Below are 6,191 nucleotides of genomic sequence, written 5' to 3'. Positions count from 1 at the left end.
CTCTCATCCTCTCTCTCTCTCACTCCTCTCTCTCTCTCTCTCTCCTCGCGCGCGCTCTCAGCTCTCACTCTCTCGCTCTCGCTCTCGCTCTCTATTCTCTCTCTCTCTTCCTCTCTCTCTCTCTCTCTCTCTCTCTCATCTCTCTCTCCTCTCTCTCTCTCTCTCTCTCCTCTCTCTCTCTCCCTCCCTCCTTTTCCCCCATTTCCTCTCTTTGCACCTTCTCCTCCCCCCCCCCCTCTCCCTTTCTCATACTCTTCTTCTCTCTTTAACATCTCCTCATTCTCTCCCCCTCTATCCCACTTCACTTCCTCCTCCCTCTCTCCCTCCCCTCTCCCTCTTCCCTCCCTCCCTCTCCCTCTTTTCCCCTCCTCCTCTCCCCTCCCCTTTCTCTCGTCGCCAGTGCCCCCCCCCCCCCCCATGTTCTACTAATTCATCTTCGGAAACGTCTAGAAGATGTCATACTCGAAGCGAAAGAGAGAGAGAGAGAGAAAGAGAGGTGGGGAGGGGGGCAGATAGACAGATACACAGACAGAAACAAAAAAAAACAAAAAAAAACAGACATAAACATAGAAATATATTTATTGTTATATTCATTTATTTTTTAAACACCTTTTGAACTGAAATTTCTTTACCCCACACACTAGCACATTTTAATTACTTTGGAAACTAGATCGATGTGTTCTTTTCCTAAAATGTGGAATGCCTTTTTCTGAAATCTTCATGGAATCTATCCATTTTATTTCATAGTTCGCATTAGAATTAAATCTAAAATAGAACGCGGACATATAAAACCACTTTTAGAAATCCAACATGGCGGCGACTGCGACCAGGTTTCCCGCCATTTTCCCAGTCCTTTTCACCTCGACTCTGTTGTCGTTTTCGCATTTTTACTTCCTTGGAAACGGATGTATTTCACCATATTCCATTTCCTTAAAAGAAGAAAAGAAAAACAAAATCCATTCCCGTTGCGCAGTTCCCCGCGACAACGATTCAGATATTCGTATTTGACCCCAAGCCCTTCTTCAGTCTCTGCTTTCCGCGTGCTGACTGCGAGCCACATTTTCATATCCGTCCCTGCTGTTGTGCGTCTGTTATCCCCTCTCCATATTGTGTTCGCCTTTCCCGCAATTTGCTAACAATTTCTCTGCTTCGTCGTTTTCGTCAGTTTTTTTCCCAGGGCCAACCGCTCTGACAACAGACGAATAAACGCACACACACACACACACACACACACACACACACACACACACACACACACACACACACACACACACACACACACACTTCGCTCGAAACACGAATTTTCCTCATTTTAATTTTCCTCTCCCTCCCGATCTCTATCTTACTTCACGCATTTCACTCTTTTCGCGCAATCTCCGCATTTCCCTCTCTGCTCCTGTTGCTTCCTTTACCCATTCTTATTATTTCCCTTTCCCTAACCTCTCTCCTCATTCACGCATTTGCCTCAATCCGCGCCTCGCCGCGCCTCTGCCTTCTCCCCACGGAGAAGAAGCAGGTGATCGAATTTGATCTCGCTTTGTTGGAGTATGATGAACAGCGCCCTCTGGACAGTAAGGGAGGGAGGGAGGGAGAGAGGGAGAGAGGGAGAGGGGGAGAGGGGGAGAGGGGGAAAGGGGAGAGGGGAGAGGGGAAAGGGGAAAGGGGAGAGGGGAGAGGGGAGAGGGGGAGGGAGGGAGGGAGGGAGGGAGGGAGGGAGGGAGGGAGGGAGGGAGGGAGGGAGGGAGAGAGAGAGAGAGAGAGAGAGAGAGAGAGAGAGAGAGAGAGAGAGAGAGAGAGAGAGAGAGAGAGAGAGAGAGAGAGAGAGAGAGAGAGAGTATGTATCCCTGAAATCTTGCATGACGAGGCTGAGGGGAAGAGAGGAAGGGATTCCCCTTAAATAATATATTGAAAGAAATACCTTTAGGTAGTGTCGAGGCGAAGGGAAGGGCGGGGACACAGCGAATGAGAAAAGAGAAGAGAATTAAAATATGGGGAAAGAGAACAAGAAAGGGGTCATTGCATAGGGACGGAGAGGGAAGAAAGGGAGAGGGAGAGGAGAGAGAGAGAGAGAAACCTGTATGTGGTAAGAGAGAGAGAGATAGATAGATAGATAGATAGATAGATAAAGATAATCGTATTTATACATTCATATATTCACCTTCAGCAATGCAGTGGTGGGCAATTATATTCACCATATGCTTGCATACATGTGTGCAATTCATTTTTTTTTTAACAATTCATTAAAAAAAAATTACTATAAAGACCGGGCCATTTTTATCCTCGAAGATAACGTCCTTTCCGAATTCCTAAGAATATTTCCTTATTACTTTCTTTATTCGTTTTCTGCCTTTCTCCCACCATCCGCTCTCTATCTTATATATATATATATATATATATATATATATATATATATATATATATATATATATATATATGTACTGTGTATGTGTGTGTGTGTGTGCTAGTGTGTGTGTGTGTGTGTGTGTGTGTGTGTGTGTGTGTGTGTGTGTGTGTGTGTGTGTGTGTGTGTGTGTGTGTGTGTGTGTTCAGCTCCAAAGAACTGAAATACATCTTATCTATTCGCCGCCTCCATCCCCATGGCCGGAATATTTTCGCGCCGTTCAATTTGACTTTGATCTCCTAGATGAAGTCTTTGTAGTCAAAAGAGTCGAGTGTGAAAACCTTGTGTTTAAGCGCTTCACCTTTCTTCAGACCAACTTTCAGCAGTTGCTTGTCTGGCGAACAGCAAGACAAGCAACTGGTGGTGAAAGATTCTTCTGGAAAATGATCCTACACTGCAACTTTCAGGGAGAAATCGTCAAGATCTGGCCGAATAAATTCGATCGACATTTTGCATGTCGGTGCTACTAGGTCAGATTACTTACCGCTATGTGGATCAAGGTCGGTGTCTTCTGGCCTTGCTTTGACACCTTTAAGAACTTCCATATCGCTGTGCAAGCCAAGATTGACAACTCTATTAGGTGCAGTAGTGCTGGGCGGAGTATCCTCGGTAGTCTTGGAAGGTTCCACACTGGGGTCCGAACCCATCCCGGGCTCATTAGGCTATGCCCCATTAGGCTCTGCACCTTCTTGTTTGGGCTGTAGGAAAAACTTCCAGGCGACTAAACCTGCAACAATCACACATATCACAGCAACGGAAATATAGACGGCAAGTTTATAATTGTCGCCCGATTTAGTTGCACCGGGTTCTACCGTGTGATTATGCATATTTTTCCAAATAGTTGATTCAGTGCCAATAGTCGCGTTGGGTGCGAAAGTTTTATTGGAAATCGGTACCTCAAATCCTGAGTCCACAGCACTACTGTCTGGGACGGTGGCATTGACTGGGACTGTTTCATTGGGCTGCAGCTCCTCCTTCCCCATACTGTCTGGGACGATGTTCTTGGACTGCAGTGCCTCCTTCCCAATACTGACTGGGACGATCTTCCGCTGCAGTTCATCCTTCCCCATACTGTCTGGGACGATGTTCTTGGGCTGCAGTGCCTCCTTCCCAATACTGACTGGGACGATCTTTCGCTGCAGTTCATCCTTCCCCATACTGTCTGGGACGATGTTCTTGGACTGCAGTGCCTCCTTCCCAACACTGACTGGGACGATCTTTCGCTGCAGTTCATCCTTCCCCATACTGTCTGGGACGATGTTCCGCATACCAGGGGTGAAGTTCACTTAATCACTGACAATGTTGGTGGCATTGGCCAGGACCGTTTTATTTAGCCTGAGTGCCCCCTTCTCTGGGATGGTGCTCTGCTTACCGGTGGTGACATTGGCCGGGACAGTTTTATTTAGCCGGAGTGCCCCCTTCTCTGGGATGGTGCTCTGCTTACCGGTGGTGGCATTGGCCAGGACCGTTTTATTTAGCCGGAGTGCCCCCTTCTCTGGGATGTGGTAAGAGAGAGATAGATAGATAGACAGAGAGATAAAGAGAATCATATTTATACATTCATATATTCACCTTCAGGCAATTATATTCACCATTCACATGTATTCATTATATTATATGCTTGCATACATGTGTGCATTTCATTTTTTTTTAACAATTCATTAAAAAAATTTCACTATAAGGACCGGGCCATTTTTATCCTGGAAGATAACGTCCTTTTCTTCTTTCAGCTCCAAAGAACTGAAATACATCTTATCTATTCGCCGCCTCCATCCCCATGGCCGGAATATCTTCGCGCCGTTCAATTTGACTTTGATCTCCTAGTTCAAGTCTTTGTAGTCAAAAGAGTCGAGTGTGAAAACCTTGTGTTTAAGCGCTTCACCTTTCTTCAGACCAACTTTCAGCAGTTGCTTGTCTGGCGAACGGCAAGACAAGCAACTGGTGGTGAAAGATTCTTCTGGAAAATGATCCTTCACTGCAACTTTCAGGGAGAAATCGTCAAGATCTGGCCGAATATATTCGATCGACATTTTGCATGTCGGTGCTACTAGGTCAGATTACTTACCGCTATGTGGATCAAGGTCGGTCTTGACACCTTTAAGAACTTCCATATCGCTGTGCAATTCAAGATTGACAACTCTATTAGGTGCAGTAGTGCTGGGCGGAGTATCCTCGGTAGCCTTTAAAGGTTCCACACTAGGGTCCAAACCAATCCCGGGCTCATTAGGCTATGCCCCATTAGGCTCTGCACCTTCTTGTTTGGGCTGTAGGAAAAACTTCCAGGCGACTAAACCTGCAACAATCACACATATCACAGCAACGGAAATATAGACGGCAAGTTTATAGTTGTCGCCCGATTTAGTTGCACCGGGTTCTACCGTGTGATTATGCATATTTTTCCAAATAGTTGATTCAGTGCCAATAGTCGCGTTGGGTGCGAAAGTTTTATTGGAAATCGGTACCTCAAATCCTGAGTCCACAGCACTACTGTCTGGGACGGTGGCATTGACTGGGACGGTGGCATTGACTGGGACGGTGGCATTGACTGGGACAGTGGCATTGACTGGGACCGTTTCATTGGGCTGCAGCTCCTCCTTCCCCATACTGTCTGGGACGATGTTCTTGAACTGCAGTGCCTCCTCCTTCCCAATACTGACTGGGACGATCTTCCGCTGCAGTTCTTCCTTCCCCATACTGTCTGGGAGGATGTTCTTGGACTGCAGTGCCTCCTCCTTCCCAATACTGACTGGGACGATGTTCCGCCGCAGTTCTTCCTTCCCCATACTGTCTGAGAGGATGTTCTTGGACTGCAGTGCCTCCTCCTTCCCAATACTGACTGGGACGATGTTCCGCCGCAGTTCTTCCTTCCCCATACTGTCTGAGAGGATGTTCTTGGACTGCAGTGCCTCCTCCTTCCCAATACTGACTGGGACGATGTTCCGGCCGCAGTTCTTCCTTCCCATACTGTCTGGGACGATGTTCTTGGACTGCAGTGCCTCCTCCTTCCAATACTGACTGGGACGATGTTCCGCCGCAGTTCTTCCTTCCCCATACTGTCTGGGACGATGTTCTTGGACTGCAGTGCCTCCTCCTTCCCAATACTGACTGGGACGATGTTCCGCCGCAGTTCATCCTTCCCCATACTGTATGGGACGATGTTCTTGGACTGCAGTGCCTCCTCCTTCCCAATACTGACTGGGACGATGTTCCGCCGCAGTTCATCCTTCCCCATACTGTATGGGACGATGTTCTTGGACTGCAGTGCCTCCTCCTTCCCAATACTGACTGGGACGATGTTCCGCCGCAGTTCATCCTTCCCCATACTGTCTGGGACGATGTTCTTGGACTGCAGTGCCTCCTCCTTCCCAATACTGACTGGGACGATGTTCCGCCGCAGTTCATCCTTCGCCATACTGTCTGGGACGATGTTCTTGGACTGCAGTGCCTCCTCCTTCCCAATACTGACTGGGACGATGTTCCGCCGCAGTTCATCCTTCCCCATACTGTCTGGGACGATGTTCTTGGACTGCAGTGCCTCCTCCTTCCCAATACTGACTGGGACGATGTTCCGCCGCAGTTCATCCTTCCCCATACTGTCTGGGACGATGTTCTTGGACTGCAGTGCCTCCTCCTTCCCAATACTGACTGGGACGATGTTCCGCCGCAGTTCATCCTTCGCCATACTGTCTGGGACGATGTTCTTGGACTGCAGTGCCTCCTCCTTCCCAATACTGACTGGGACGATTGTTCCGCCGCAGTTCATCCTTCGCCATACTGTCTGGGACGATGT

The 6,191-nt window shown here is 48.0% G+C and overlaps 1 protein-coding gene across 1 annotated transcript in view; it reads right to left on the bottom strand.

Annotated features, from left to right (window-relative positions):
- LOC125035824 (tyrosine-protein kinase Fer-like) overlaps window positions 1-6,191 on the bottom strand; it is a gene marked incomplete in the record, with an annotated part of 51,558 nt that overhangs the window by 17,581 nt on the left and 27,786 nt on the right.

Source organism: Penaeus chinensis, chromosome 20, assembly GCF_019202785.1.
Source record: "Penaeus chinensis breed Huanghai No. 1 chromosome 20, ASM1920278v2, whole genome shotgun sequence".
In the NCBI taxonomy this organism is placed as follows: domain Eukaryota; kingdom Metazoa; phylum Arthropoda; class Malacostraca; order Decapoda; family Penaeidae; genus Penaeus; species Penaeus chinensis.
Note: the sequence above shows the minus strand (reverse complement) of the source record. Positions and strands in the feature narration are given on the sequence as shown.